Here is a 15,851-nt window from a genome sequence, read left to right as displayed (position 1 = left end):
TGAACACTTAGAGTGACTTTAGTTGTAAATTATTAGAGGTAATTATTTAATAAATATCCATTTATTTTTTATTACTTTATTATCTATTTATTGTATTACTTTATGCTTTTGTATGATTGCTTCTTAGTATAAATCTCTGTGTGCATTGAAAATTTTGGTAGACAAGGCCAAGTTATCTTTCAAAGGTATTTTCAGTTCAAGCTCCCCAGGGCAGTATCCCTATTTCTTTGTATTCTCCTTAACACTATTTCTTGTCATTTTGAAAAATAGAGTCATATTTAGAAGAAACCATGCTTTCTGTTAAAATATTATGTAGAAGAAAAGAGAAGGAACTTTTAAGAAGAAATAAATATTGATATCTAGAATGTACTGGTAGTAGAAGTTATTTTTTTTATACTCTTCACTCTTCACTTTTGAGTGTATAAAATGGAGGTGAGACCACTGATGGTTAGTGACTCCTTAGTTCAGTTCAGTTCAGTCTCTCAGTTGTGTCTGACTCTTTGCGACCCCATGGACTGCAGCACACCAGTCTTCCCTGTTCATCACCAACTCCTGGAGCTTATTCAAACTCATGTCCATTGAGTCAGTGATGCCATCCAACCATCTCATCCTCTGTCGTCCCCTTCTCCTCCCGCCTTCAATCTTTCTCAGCATTGGGATCTTTTCAAATGAGTAAGTTCTTCTCATCAGGTGGCCAAAGTATTGGAGTTTCAGCTTTAGCATCAGTTCTTCCAATGAATATTCAGGACTGATTTCCTTTAGGATTGACTGGTTGAATCTCCGTGCAGTCCAAGAGACTCTCAAGAGCCTTCTCCAACACCACAAATCAAAAGCATCAATTCTTTGGTGCTCAGTTTTCTTTATAGTCCATCTCTCGCATCCATACATGACTACTGGAAAAACCATAGCTTTGATTAGATGGAACTTTGTTGGCAAAGTAATGTTTCTGCTTTTTAATATGCTGTCTAGGTTGGTCATAGCTTTTCTTCCAAGGAACAACTGTCTTTTAATTTCATGGCTGCAATCACCATCTGCAGTGATTTTGGAGCCCCCCAAATAAAGTGACTCTTAATTTCAATTAAAATCTGTGAATCATTCAGCAGTTAGTTTTGTGTTCAATAATGTAGATATGCATAAATAAGCAATATGAATATATTAGTATATGTAGTTATTTATGTTATTAGAAATTTAGTCTTTAGCTTTCAATCTTGAATCATTTAATTGCTTTCTTCACTGTCAGTTCAGTTTAGTCACTCAGTCGTGTCCGACTCTTTGCAGCCCCACGGACTGCAGCACTCCAGGCTTCCCTGTCCATCACCAGCTCTCAGAGCTTGCTCAAACTCCTATATAAGGGACCTGTGTTTAAATGTAATATCCTATGCCCATTAGTTTAATATGGCTCCTTTTTTATTTTAAAAGACTACTTTACATATTTTTGGACATAATATATATGTTATAAATTATAATAATGGGATTTTATAATTTATATTAATTTGCAAAAAAGCATTCGATTTGCCAGTTAAAAGACTTTCTTTACTGTATATCATTTTTACCAATCAGTCAAAATAAAGCAAAATTATGGAACTGAAACAACTGAAGAATCTGTTGTTTGACGTTTCAGAGGCTACGGGTCCTTTGTGGAATTGCTCTTACCTCGTTTTTCTCTTCAAAAATAAATCTCAACTTTAGGAAATGACTATTAAAATTAATTTAATGGAGTTCTTTGGCAATATCTGTACAAAGATTTGGTTTCTTAAATTTCACTTTACCAATAAAGTCCTTTTCTTAATCTCAAAAGTTGATACCGTGTTTTACACCAGTCTATGCACATGATTAACACCAGTCTACACATTGATTCCTTAGAACCAGCGTGAATAAATTTTACCTCCTGTTTGCTGGTGGTTCTGGGATAGAGATAATGCAATAGTTTATTCAGAAGTGATTCAAAGAACTGGGTACAGTTCTTCTAAAGGGTGTTACAGTTTTGCTTATTTAATGAAAGGAGAAACCAAGAGGATGAAGAGATTTCATATCAGTAGTGCAAAGAAGGAAGTACTCTTTTAGAGAAAAACTTGTATGTAATCTCATAGCTTTGTACTTGAGTCAGTTGTTTCCAACTTCTTTCATTGTTCATTCAAAATAAAAGTTATTTCTAAGGAATTTAGATTGGATTGGATCAATCATATGAATTGATAATTGTACTTTTGTGAGAGGACAAATTGAGAATAAGTTTGCAGTATATAGATATTGACCTTGTGTCTTTTAACTCCAGAAGTATTTATAGATGTTTACGGTTTCTTTAAAAAAAATATGCATATTTGCAGGGGTTGATATTTGGAAGAACATTTTTCTTTGCTTTTGATAAATTTTTTCATTTTTTAAACTTTCTCTAAACATTAACTAACCTGATGTTTTAAAAGTTGATAGAAATTCTCAAACAACCCACTGAATTTACCTAAAATCTTTTATTTCTCTGTAGAATATATTAACAATTGCTGGTAGTACACTGCACACCGTTTAAATCCCCTGCCACCACTTCTGCTCCTAACAAGTTTAGTTGTGGGCTTACCAAGACTTGTGTTTTCAACCAAACTTGTTTATGCCAATTATACTTATAACTGTGATCATGTATTTTAATTAGGTATCACATAACTCAGGAAAAGCTGAGGCTGAAAAGAAAGTTATTTTGGTATAAACAAAGTTGAATACTTTTGTTATACTCCACAGAAGTGAATTCCTCAAGAAAATTTGTTTTAAATTACACATAGGTCAGAGAAGTGTTCAAGAAGGATTTTGCTCTTAGAGCCCTTTAACTTCCCACTCCACTTTGAAGAAATTGAGACTGGGTTATCATAGGTGATGTACATGGACTGGAATCTAGACGGGAAAGACAATAGTTGAGTAATCAGCAAATTCACCTTAAGAGACAAGGACTTGGCACTACATCAGAAAGCTAGGGAATAAACATGGATTTTATGTTTAGGTTAAAACTTTTAACTTAAAGGTTAACTTGTTTTTCCCCTCCTGATTCCTACTGTAATGGAGCTTTTTGATTAAATAATTAGCTAACAGTTAGAATTTACAGTAAAGAGACTCTACTTTATATGGCTGCATAATGTTGTAAATTTGTTGTAAAGAAGTAAATCATTTATTTACTAAACTATTTCCTTAATAGGAAAAGGAATTACAATTTTCCTGTGTTCATGTTATGTAATCTTATTCATAAATCCTCAAATATCTGTATACTTTTTGTGTAGAGTCCTAATTATGTAATCAAAGGCTGATTTTCTGATAGATATTATTCATGCCAATTCTATTAATATTAATATTTATCTTCAGGCATAAGAGTTGGTGGGGAAAAAATGCCCTTCACTGATTCAGAATATACTAGTGTTGACTGACCATTGAAGGAGAATGAATGTTAGGCATAGTTATGAGTCAGATCCTAAGAATCAGGCGGTGTGTTTTCACAGGCTTCTGTTGTAACAGCTGCAAAATCCTTGTATCTCCAGGGTTGGGTTATTTTTATTCAGATGGAATCAACCTTAATTTTGTTGTTGTTCATTCTGTTTATAGTCAAGAATAAGTGAGTGTAAATATATTATGGCTGACTTTTATAATTTACCAAGAACAGAGATAATGGGACATTGAGCAGAACTGAGTATGTATCAACATTATTTGAACACCTTATTATTCTGGGTCTTGTTTCCTTGCTTTAATTTACCAGTTACTTAAATGGTCTCATTTGTCTACCCATTTAGTGCATACCTCTCTCTTTTTCCCCTCAAATAAAATATAAGTTGAGCATAGACTTTGCTCTGTCTACTGATGTGTTTCAGGGTTTGGAATATAATAGTTGCTCAATAAATATTGGTTAACTAAGCAGATGTTGGAGAAGCAATGGCAACCCACTCCAGTACTCTTGCCTGGAAAATCCCATGGACGGAGGAGCCTGGTAGGCTGCAGTCCATGCGGTCTCGAAGAGTCGGACACGACTGAGCGGCTTCACTTTCACTTTTCACTTTCATGCATTGGAGAAGGAAATGGCAACCCACTCCAGTGTTCTTGCCTGGAGAATCCCAGGGACGGGGCAGCCTGCTGGGCTTCCGTCTATGGGGTCGCACAGAGTCGGACACGACTGAAGCGACTTAGCAGCAGCAAGCAGATGTTATCTAAGTCCTCATGAAAACCCTTTAAGATATGTTGTTACACAAAATTTTAGTTCAGGGAGGCTTAACCAAATTATTTGAGGTTTCTTGGCTACCAAGTGACACAGTAATGCCACTGTCCTTTTATTCTACATCATGGCAGTGTTTGATGTTTTTGAATTTTTATGTATGAAATGTTTTTTAAAACACTAGTATATCTATCAAGATTGATTGTTCCACTAAGGAACACGTACTTTTTTCTTTTGCTGCTTTCATTTTAATTAAGAGTGATATTTCAATAGGAAAATACTGTAATTTCGATGTGTCTGCATCTTTTTCAGATCCTTTGTTGCACTTTAATGAACAGTTGATAATTATTTTTATAACACTCTGGTTAGGTAAGCTGATTAAGTATATAGCTGTTTCACATGACTTTAACAAAAACAATTGAGACTCACATTAAGATACCATTTTCATTTCATTACAAAGTGTTAATGACTTCATGGAATATAAACATTTAAATAGAATGCTGGTATATCTCTCTTGAGGTGTTCACCATAGTTCCCTAGGAGGAAGAAATCAAAATGTAGGACTTGTTATAAAATTCCAAATGCTTTTTGGTTGAGTTTTAAGAAATTGAACAGTTCTATGAAGACCTACAAGACCTTCTAGAACCAACACCCAAAAAAGATGTCCTTTTCATTATAGGGGACTGGAATGCAAAAGTAGGAAGCCAAGAAATACCTGGAGTAATGGGCAAATTGACCTTGAAGTACAGAATGAAGCAGGTCAAAGGCTAACAGAGTTTTGCCAAGAGAACGCACTGGTCGTTGCGAACACCCTCTTCCAACAACACAGGAGAAGACTCTACACGTGGACATCACCAGATGGTCAACACCGAAATCAGATTGATTATATTCTTTTCAGCTAAAGATGGAGAAGCCCTATACAGTCAACAAAAACAAGACTGGGAGCTGACTGTGGCTCATATCATGAACTCCTTATTGCCAAATTCAGACTTAAATTGAAGAAAGTAGGGAAAACCACTAGACCATTCAGGTACGACCTAAATCAAATCCCTAATGATTATACAGTGGAAGTGACAAATAGATTCAAGGGATTAGATCTGATAGACAGAATGCCTGAAGAACTATGGACGGAAGTTTGTGACATTGTACAAGAGACAGTGATCAAGACCATCCCCAAGAAAAAGAAATGCAAAAAGGCAAAATGGTTGTCTGAGGAGGCCTTACAAATAGCTGTGAAAAGAAGAGAAGTGAAAGGCAAAGGAGAAAAGGAAAGATATACCCATTTGAATGCAGAATTCCAAAGAATAGCAAGGATAGATAAGAAAGCCTTCCTCAGTGATCAATGCAAAGAAACAGAGGAAAACAATAGAATGGGAAAGACTAGAGATCTCTGCAAGAAAATTAGAGATACCAAGGAAATTTCATGCAACGATGGGCTTGATAAAGGACAGAAATGGTATGGACCTAACAGAAGCAGAAGATATTAAGAAGAGGTGGCAAGAATACACAGAAGAACTGTACATAAAAGATCTTCATGACCCAGATAATTATGATGGTATGATCACTCACCTAGAGCCAGATATCCTGGAATATGAAGTCAAGTGGGCCTTAGGAAGCATCACTATGAACAAAGCTAGTGGAGGTGATGGAATTCCAGTTGAGCTATTTCAAATCCTGAAAGATGATGCTGTGAAAGTGCTGCACTCAATATGCCAGCAAATTTGGAAAACTCAGCAGTGGCCACAGGACTGGAAAAGGTCAGTTTTCATTTCAATCCCATAGAAAGGCAGTGCTAAAAATGCTCAAACTACCACACAATTGCACTCATCTCACACATTAACAAAGTAAAGATCAAAATTCTCCAAGCCGGGCTTCAACAGTACATGACTTGTGAACTTCCAGATGTTCAAGCTGGATTTAGAAAAGGCAGAGGGACCAAAGATCAAATTGCCAACATCCATTGAATCATCAAAAAGCAAGAAAGTTCCAGGAAAACATCTACTTCTGCTTTATTGACTATGTCAAAGTCTTTGACTGTGTGGATTACAACAAACTCTGGAAAATTCTTAAAGCAATGTGGATTCCAGACCACCTGACCTTCCTCCTGAGAAATCTGTATGCAGGTAAATAAGTAACAGTTAGAGCCGGACATAGAACAACAGACTGGTTCCAGATCAGGAAAGGAGTACGTCAAAGCTGTATATTTTCACCCTGCTTATTTAACTTATATGCAGAATACATCATGAGAAATGCTGGACTGGATAAAGCACAAGCTGGAATCAAGATTGCTGGGAGAAATATCAATAACCTCAGATATGCAGATGACTACACCCTTATGGCAGAAAGTGAAGAACTAAAGAGCCTCTTGATGAAAGTGAAAGAGGAGAGTTGAAAAAAGTTGGCTTAAAAGTCAACATTCAGAAAACTTTAAGATAATAGCATCTGGTCCCATCACTTCATGGCAAATAAATGGGGAAACAATGCAAACAGTGAGAGACTTTATTTTGGGGGGCTCCAAAAGTTATGACCAACCTAGACAGCTTATTAAAGAGCAGAGACATTGCTTTGCCAGCAAAGGTCCGTCTAGTCAAGGCTATGGTTTTTCCAGTGGTCATGTATGGATGTGAGAGTTGGACTATAAAGAAAGCTGAGCGCCAAAAAATTGATGCTTTTGAACTGTGGTGTTGGAGAAGACTCTTGAGAGTCCCTTGAACTGCAAGGAGATCCAACTAGTCCATCCTAAAGGAAATCAGTCCTGAGTATTCATTGGCAGGACTGTTGCTAAAGGTGAAACTCCAATACTTTGGCCACCTGATATGAAGAACTGACTCATTTGAAAAGACCCTTATGCTGGAAGGGATTGGGGGCAGGAGGAGAAGGGGATAACAGAGGATGAGATGGTTGGATGGCATCACTGACTCAATGGACATGAGTTTGAATGAACTCTGGGAGTTGGTGATGGACAGGGATGGATAACCTGGCGTGCTGCAGTCCATGGGTTTGCAAAGAGTCAGACGTGACTGAGCAACTGAACTGACTAGTGAAGAAGTGACTAGTGAAGAATGGGGGATGCTAACTATTACCAACTGGATTTTCTTAATAAGTGATCTTTTTAGTTTTGTTTGTGTCGAACCATTGCTCTCAGTGGTTAGATTTTATGTCACTCGAATAACTTGCTTTTGTTTGATACACCCTATATTGGGTAGAGGAATACCATGGCAGACCAGTTTGTTTTAAGATGGGAATGAAATGAGTAAAGAGTGTTCTAAGTGTTCATCAAAGACTAGACTATTAATAGGGAATTTAGAGAAAGTCTTGTGAAAAAATCGAGGTGAAGTTTTTCTTTTGCCATTTCAAATGCTAACAGACCAAAAGAGATGGAGAATCCTTTGAAATTCAGATGTCATTAAAGATTGGTGGGCACAGTAGTATCATGGAAGAACTTGAGCTCCAGGTCTTTTTCAGTCTGCTTTAGAATTTCTGATTTGACCCAAGTGATAGCTTGTTTTCATGTGTAAGTGTATGAAGGAGTTCAAGAATTCTTTTTTATGCGCAAATACGTTTTGGAAGTCCTGAGCTTTTCATTGTTGTTATTTTTCAGTAACTAAGCCATGCACAACTCTTTGTGACCCCGCGGACTGCAGCACACCAGGCTTCCCTGTCCACCATTTCCCTGAGCTTGCTCAAACTCATGTCCATTGAGTCAATGATTCCTTCCAAACAATTCATCTTCTGTCCCCCTCTTCTCCTCCTGCCCTCAGCCTTCCCCAGTGTCAGGGTCTTGTCCTGAAATCAAGTAGGACTGCTTCCTTAAGTGGGCCTTTGGTTACTTTTCAGGCAGTACTTACTGAAGGTTGTAGGAGAAGCCTTGTGGGTGGTTACTTTCACGCCTTCTCTGAGTCTATGAGATTTCTCATGATAGAGAAGTGATATTGGAAAGACCTCCAAGTGTGAGAGGAGAGAGGCAGTGAAGTATTGAGAACAGAGTCGAGTTGGGGCTTTGATCCAACCTGAGCTGAGCTCTACTGTGACTGGCTATGTGTCCTTGAACAGGCTACTTAATCTCTCTAGGCCAGTTGACTTCACCTGGCAATTTGAATGATATTTTCTATGTAGCATTGTTTTTAAGATTACCAAAAATGGCAATGAAATTGATACACAGTTCCATACACGGTGGCTATTATTGTTTACAGAGAATTTTGAATTTTTGACTTGGAGGTAGATGAATCAGTTTAGCTAGAATTTATCTTTGGAGCATTCCATCATAAAAAACATTCTAGGAATTTGGATCTAGGTCTTTCATTGTGCATAATTCTGAACCATTTTAGCATGTGATTTATAGCTTCCTGACAGATCATGGGAGCTTGGGTTGCAACACCTTCTCCTGTGCTTTCCTTCTTTGTCTATAATGTGTGCTCTTCCAAATAGCTACGGCCAAATGGTCTTGTGATTCAGATATGAAGGTTTTTAGAAGTTGGTGTAACAGTATTACTTCAGTAGTTTCTCTTGGCTGGTTTTAAAGTTCACCTAAGACTTTTTAAGAAGGGTCACTTTGAACTGTCTCCTCAAATTACATGGATGTATATTTTTGAAAATCGGGGCAGTTAAATGTGGCTAGAATTAGGGGCAGGGTCTTTACTTCTTTGGCTTTTAGAAAGACTTTTAGAAGTCTGCCTGTAATGTCCTTTTAGAAAGGACTTGCAAGAAACTTAACTGAAATAGAGATGTACCTGTCTCCATTTTTAAGAGGCCTGGAATGATTTCTTCTCTATCCCACTTACTCTGCTGTTTTCCTAATCACAGAACTGATGTTGATCTAGTATCAACCCTGGTGTGGTGATACCGGTTGTTAAAATACTACAATTTCTGCTATCAGTTGATATTCAGCTATAGCCACATCCCTTCCCCAAGTGTTCCTGCAGTTTCAGCCCTCCTGCCCTACCCCAGGACCCTCTTAGCCTTTCTCTTCTGCAGGGGATCTTCCCAACCCAGGAACTGAACCCAGGTCTCCCGCATTGCAGACAGATTCTTTACCAGCTGAGCCACAAGGGAAGCCCAGGAATACTGGAGTGGGTAGCCTATCCCTTCTCCCATGGATCTTCCCGACCTAGGAATCGAACTGGGATCTCCTGCATTGCAGGTGGATTCTTTACCAACTGAGCTGTAAGGGAAGACCTTGACCACCTCAGGTTTTGTCAACTAATTGGTGAGTCTTCGCCACACCAGGGTTCCCTGGACCCGCCTCCACTCTGAGGCTGGGCTGGTTACATTGTTCAGTTACCATACTTTCCTGGTGGCTATTTTGATCATCACTCCTGCTTATTCTCAGTTAGAGAAACAAAAGGCAGGAGATAGCATGTCTAAGATAAAATAGTTGAAACAAAAGGGGATGAGAAAAATATAAACAAATATTAGAAATAATGCATAAAAAGGTGAAAAACTGATAAAAAATAATGTCTATATTGGAAGATTCTCAAAAAAGAATATAGAGGTTAAAACATGCACAGCAGAGTAGGTTAAGATGACTAAAGCTGAGTGTAAATTTAAAATGTAACTAAAAGAATTATACTAGAAAGTTTAAACAAAAATAAAGTGTGCTATAAAGGGAATCAGGAAGCAACATCCAGTCCAAGGGTTAACTCTACCCACCTATACGTTGTGGCCTTTGGGTTGAGGCAACAATCCGTAGATATAAGCTTCTAATCATGCTTACTTCCTGCAGCTGGAACTCGGTAGGGGGAATAGAAGTCTCTGTGTGATTGTCCTTGGGGTTAACTAGTTTCTGTCACCCCTAACTTCAGTTAACTATTCTCTGTCTTTGTCCACTAACTTCTGTTATTCCATTTAATATAAAAGTGTTGCTTCTTTTTCTAGGTAGTGAATTCTTTGAGAACTAAGTTGGTCTTATCTATGTGGGTAGCCCCAGAGCTTAGCCCCATGGAAGGCACTTAGTAAGCACTTATTAAATGTTTGTTGAAAGTTAAGAGTCTTCTGTCCTTTGATTCTTCTCCTTTATGTGCCAGAGCAAGTTTTCACTTGTTATGGAGAGCTGCTGTCAGTTGCCATATTTAGCTCACTGACTTTTTCCTTCAAAACCATCTAGCACATTGCTCAGTGGGCAGTGGTTCCTGAGGCAAAACCAGCCTTCCATTAGTTTGAAAAGGAAAAAAGGTGGGGGAAAAAACACCCTTCAAATCAAAGCAAAAAGTGATCTAGAATAGAGATTGGCAAGCCTTTTCTGGGAAGGGCCAGGTAGTAAATATTTTAGGATCTGGGGGCCATAAGTCTCTGTCATAACTGTTTAGCTTTGACTCTGTAGAAAAAAAGAAGCCTGGATGAAATGTGAAAGAATGTGTGTGGCTGTGTTTCAGTACAGCTTTCTTTACAAATCAAGCGATGAACCAGATTTGGTCTAGGGACCTAAGTGTTCCAGCTCTAAGCTAGAATATGGAAAAGGATATTGCTAACATCAGAGAGCTACATACAGGTGATTTACCTGGGAAGTAGAGAATGGACCGCTTGAAGAAGGGCTCCACTGTTAAACTTAGTTTCTGTAACTCTTGGAATAGTGTGTTATCCACAGTAGGTATTCATTAAATATTCATTAATTTGATTTGGATCCAATTATATCATTTATCCTCCCTGGGCTTCAGTTGTCTCATCTAAGATTTGAGGGACTATGTTTCATGATCTCTAAAGATTCTTCAGTTAAAAAAAAAATCTGTGAGTCTCTATTTGTGGAAGGCCATATGGTTCATTCTTTAAAGATAACAATTGTTGGCTTAACAGATTTCCTGTATGCCCTTAATACCCTGATGTGGAGTTCTAAAATAGTTGCTTTTTATCAATAATCTTGTTTTATGGACCTTTCCATAATGGAACTCATTGTCTACTAGGCTATCCCTGTACTTTCCAGCCACCTTTAGCATCCCATCCTGCTACATATGTAGATAGAATATGCACCTTGCCTTACTTTAGCCATAAAGTTTTTTAAACCTAGTCATTTTTAAAATAGAATAAATTAACTCTAAAGGTAATTCATTGCATATTTCTTTTTTTAGAAACACAAGGATTCTTTATAGACAGATGGTGATCAAGATGGGGATCAGTCCGCCTTTGAGAATTGTTTTTCCAAACGCCGTATCAGCAAAGTAAACATTCTATCGTTGATTTATTCAAACTGTTAAGTAATAATATAAAATAATTTTAGATATTATAGATGTAAATTATTGGCACATTAACTGAGTTTTAAAGTCTACTTTTATTTAAACTTTTGATGCTTCCCACATGGTGCTAGTGGTAAAGAATCTGCCTGCCAGTGCAGGAGATGCAAGAAACATGGATTCAGTCCCTAGGTCAGGAAGATCCCTGGGGTAGGAAATGGCAACTCACTCCAGTATTTGTGCCTGGAAAATTCCATGAGCAGAGCAGCCTGGCAGGCTACAGTCCATGGGGCTGCAAAGGGCTGGACATGACTGAGCACGCACACATACATTTTTGGCAGAATTTTCTGTTTCTAAAGAGTGGTTATTTAAGGTTAGGTAAGCCATCCGATAAGATCTCTTATGCTGTTCTCAAGAAGTATAAACTGGCATATATTTCTAGAAACTTTTAAAAAAACTCTAAAAAGTTCTTTATAAGGAATGCAGAAAATTTATTATATCTTAGGGCTCTGAATTTTGTTAATCTCTATTTCTAAATAAATATTTGTTATTATTTTTAAATAAGATGTGCTAAAAATGACACAAGCAAGATAATTTTATATCAGTATATCTTATATTTTATATAAATATATCTTAAAATTAGCTCTTCTTAAGCTTTACTGTGCTTAAGAATGACCTGCTGCTGCTGCTGCTAAGTCGCTTCAGTCGTGTCCGACTCTGTGCGACCCCATAGACAGCAGCGCACCAGGCTCCCCTGTCCCTTGGATTCTCCAAGCAAGAACACTGGAGTGGTTGCTATTTCCTTCTCCAATGCATGAAAGTGAAAAGTAAAAGTGAAGTCACTCAGTCACGTCTGACTCTTAACAACCCCATGGACTGCAGCCTACCAGGCTCCTCCATCCATGGGATTTTCCAGGCAAGAGTACTGGAGTGGGGTGCCATTGCCTTCTCCGTAAGAATGACCTAGGGAATCTTATAAAGAAGTGGGTTCTGATTTACAAGGTTTAGAATGAGGTTTTAAAGAATATTAATGTTAGGAAGGTAGGTTCTTCCAAATTAGTTTTTAATATAATATAATACATTGTGATTAAGATTGATCATTCATAAACATTTCCTGGGTTTTAGGCTTTCCCATTTAATTACAATAAACAATCTCTTCATCTTCCTAAAACTGCTGGTACTCTACTTCCTAAGTGTAATTTTTGTCTTTACATTTGGTTGCTTCTGCAGTTTGGTACTTCCTTTCCTTTCGTATTCTTTATTACAGCCTTGCCAACTCACCCTTTTGTTTTAAAAGTAAGAATGGTATTAAAAAGTGGCCCTAACAATAAAAACTTCTAGTTCATTGAAAACTTATTGTGCTACTGACAATGTGAGAAAAATTCAGAAAGACAAGTGTTGGCAGGAAGTCATGAGCCTTTGCTTTGTGATGGTGCTTCATGGAGAACGTGACCATTGGTCTCCATTGACTTTGGCCAGTTAATGGTTTACATCTCTGTTCTGACATGTTGTTACTAGCTAGTGCCCATTTTCACATTCAAAAAAGTTCTTCTTTGGGCAATACATTTTAAATTCACTTTCAATTATGGTCCATAGAATTTTACCTGTTTTTCCCAGTCAGTTAAGTTCAGTTCAGTTTTTCAGTCGTGTCTGACTCTTTGCAACCCCATGAATCGCAGCACGCCAGGCCTCCCTGTCCATCACCAACTCCTGGACTTCACTCAAACTCATGTCCATCGAGTCGGTGATGCCATCCAGCCATTTCATCCTCTGTCGTCCCCTTCTCCTGCCCCCAATCCCTCCCAGCATCCAAGTCTTTTCCAATGAGTCAACTCTTCGCATGAGGTGGCCAAAGTACTGGAGTTTCAGCTTCAGCATCAGTCCTTCCAATGAACACCCAGGACTGATCTCCTTCGGAATGGAGTGGTTGGATCTCCTTGCAGTCCAAGGCACTCTCAAGAGTCTTCTCCAACACCACAGTTCAAAAACATCAATTCTTCGGCACTCAGCTTTCTTCACAGTCCAACTTTCACATACATACATGGCCGCTGGAAAAACCATAGCCTTAACTAGACGGACCTTTGTTGGCAAAGTAATGTCTCTGCTCTTTAATAAGCTGTCTAGGTTGGTCATAACTTTCCTTCCAAGGAGTAAGCGTCTTTTAATTTCATGGCTGCAATCACCATGTGCAGTGATTTTTCCCAGTAGGATTGACCAGTTATAATGCATATCCTCTTTTTTCTTCTCAGTACATCTGTATATCCTGTACTGACAATGAAAGTATCTTAGTATTAAGAATTCTAGTTTCTTTGGGGGCAATGAATATACATTGTGCATGTTGTAAAAAATATAAATCCAATAACCTTTTGACTAGAAAATTTGTATCTGGATTTTTTTCACCTGTATTTTCCAAAAACAATTTCAGGCAATTACATTTAATTTCTAGTGTCTAGAGTTCTTAAGGAACTCAGGAATCAGTTTTAAATATTCAAAAATAGATTTTTGTTTTAATTCAAGAAATAATAATGTCTTAGCACTGGGCCAAATGATAGCAAATTGGTATGGTTTTTGAGGGCAGAGAAGAAAAGTATGATTACAGGGTCTGGACTACTTCATTTTAAACAGAGGAAGCAATTTTTTTGTTTTAACGTGTGAAATATATAAAAAGAACTTCAAGGCTAGGAATAAATTGGGCTATTAATCAATGCCCTGTGTCAGGAAGGTAACAGTAATTATACCTTATGGCATTCTTGAATAATATATTGATGTATAGATAACCACTCTCCAAGTTATTGAGCTTAGTTAAAAAACTTCTTTATTGCTTTTATGCTGCTAACTTGTGAATACACTAATGCATTGATCTAATCTGTGACATTGTCTGAAGCTTATTTTTGTTAGAGACTCTGTTGTATGACCATTAATTCAGAAACTTGATTTATACTTCTAAAATAAGTAGTTTATTTGGTCACGACTTGAATCCTTTCTCTCCAGAAATCTAGATGGAATTCTGGTCCTCATATTTCAGGGGAAGAGTCCCATCATTACTCCTTTGTTTATTTCATTTTTAAATTATTGTCTCCTGCTTGTTTTTATTTTTCTTGGTTTCAGCTGAATTTGTTAATTTGTGGTTAGTATTGGCTAGCATGTACTTGGAGATAGTGAACTCTGTTTACGCCCTTCACAAATGGAGAAGCTGGAGAACTTGTGAGAATGGCTGTCCGTATACTTCCGTCTTTGTTCTTCTCTTGCTTCTAGCCTTGATGCCTCTTTTAGACTTGAGATTTATGTTGCCCAAACTCTCCTTGTTACCCCTTGCAAACCACCCCTTGCCGGTCCATGTTTACTACCACTGTCCACCCAGTCACCTAAGTGTAGGGGTCACTTTTTTTTTTTTTACTATTTAGGTTTGCCTCTTTTTTTCCCTATGCTAACAGTCACCAGGTCCATCAAGAAGTACCTATTCAGAAAAAATGGAATCTGTCTTCCTAGTCCCATTTTTATTGCCCTTTTCTGAGTTATTCTAAGTATGTGTGTGCTCATTTGGGTCTAATTCTTTGCGGCCCCATGGACTAGCCTGCCAGGCTCCTGTGTCCATGGAATTTTCCAGGCAAGAATACTAGAGTGAGTTGCCATTTCCTTCTCCAGGGGATCTTTCCCACCCAGGGATCGAACTTGCATCTCTTGTGTCTCCTGCTTTGGCAGCAGATTCTTCACCACTAACACCACTTGGGAAGCCACTAAATATGTATACTAGTTATCTTTTTAGTCCTTACCCCTTACCTAAGCAATTTAGACAGCCCATCAGCTTTCACTGTGTTCTCCTCAAGTCCGTTCTCCCCTTCACTAATCAGGTTGGTCTGTCTGACCTTGTTCTTGATCAGAGCTCTTCTACGGCATCCAGTTATAGACCTCAGTATTTTGTGGGGGCCTATTAGTCATTCAGGGATTCTTTGAGAATCTCCTCAGGCAAGTGGCGAGGGCTCTGATACTCTAACCCTGGTCAGCCAGAGTTACTTTGATTTCAGTCTGATTTCCTTTTGGGGATTAACCATAAAATTCATTCTTCAGAAGAAGGTCCACTGCTGAACAGATTTCATATTTGATATTGTTCCCTGTTAGTGGCCATCTCCCTGATCACTCTATCTTATCTAGGCCTTCTCTGATTTTCTCTGTCACTATACCTCCTTTATTACCATCACAGCACTTAATCACAACTGGTTATTTTATATCTGGATGTATGTATGTAGGGACATGGACTTCCCTGGTGGCCCAGATGATAAAAAATCCAGTCCTGCAATGTGGGAGACCTGGGTTTGATCCCTGGGTTGGGAAGATCCACTGGAGGAGGGCATGGCAACCCACTCCAGTATTCTTGCCTGGAGAATCCCATGGATAGAGGAGACTGGCCGGCTACAGTCTATTGAGTCACAGAGTTGGAGACAACTGAGCGACTAAGCACACAGCATGTAGGGACGGACACCCACATACCACGTGCTGTTTATCACCACCAT

The 15,851-nt window shown here is 38.2% G+C and overlaps 1 protein-coding gene across 2 annotated transcripts in view; it reads left to right on the top strand.

Annotated features, from left to right (window-relative positions):
* The window catches only part of FRYL (FRY like transcription coactivator), a 268,832-nt gene that overhangs the window by 76,463 nt on the left and 176,518 nt on the right, over positions 1-15,851 (top strand). The window contains exon 4 of one of the 2 annotated variants that reach the window (XM_070372373.1): positions 11,239-11,328. The exons of the other annotated variant lie outside the window; for it this stretch is intronic. The gene's annotated coding sequence lies outside the window, so the exon portion shown is untranslated. The remainder of the gene's footprint in view (positions 1-11,238; positions 11,329-15,851) is intronic. 2 annotated transcript variants of the gene reach the window in all.

This window comes from Bos mutus, chromosome 6 (genome assembly GCF_027580195.1).
Source record: "Bos mutus isolate GX-2022 chromosome 6, NWIPB_WYAK_1.1, whole genome shotgun sequence".
NCBI classification, from domain to species: Eukaryota; Metazoa; Chordata; class Mammalia; order Artiodactyla; family Bovidae; genus Bos; species Bos mutus.
This window is presented reverse-complemented; position numbering and strand designations above follow the sequence as displayed.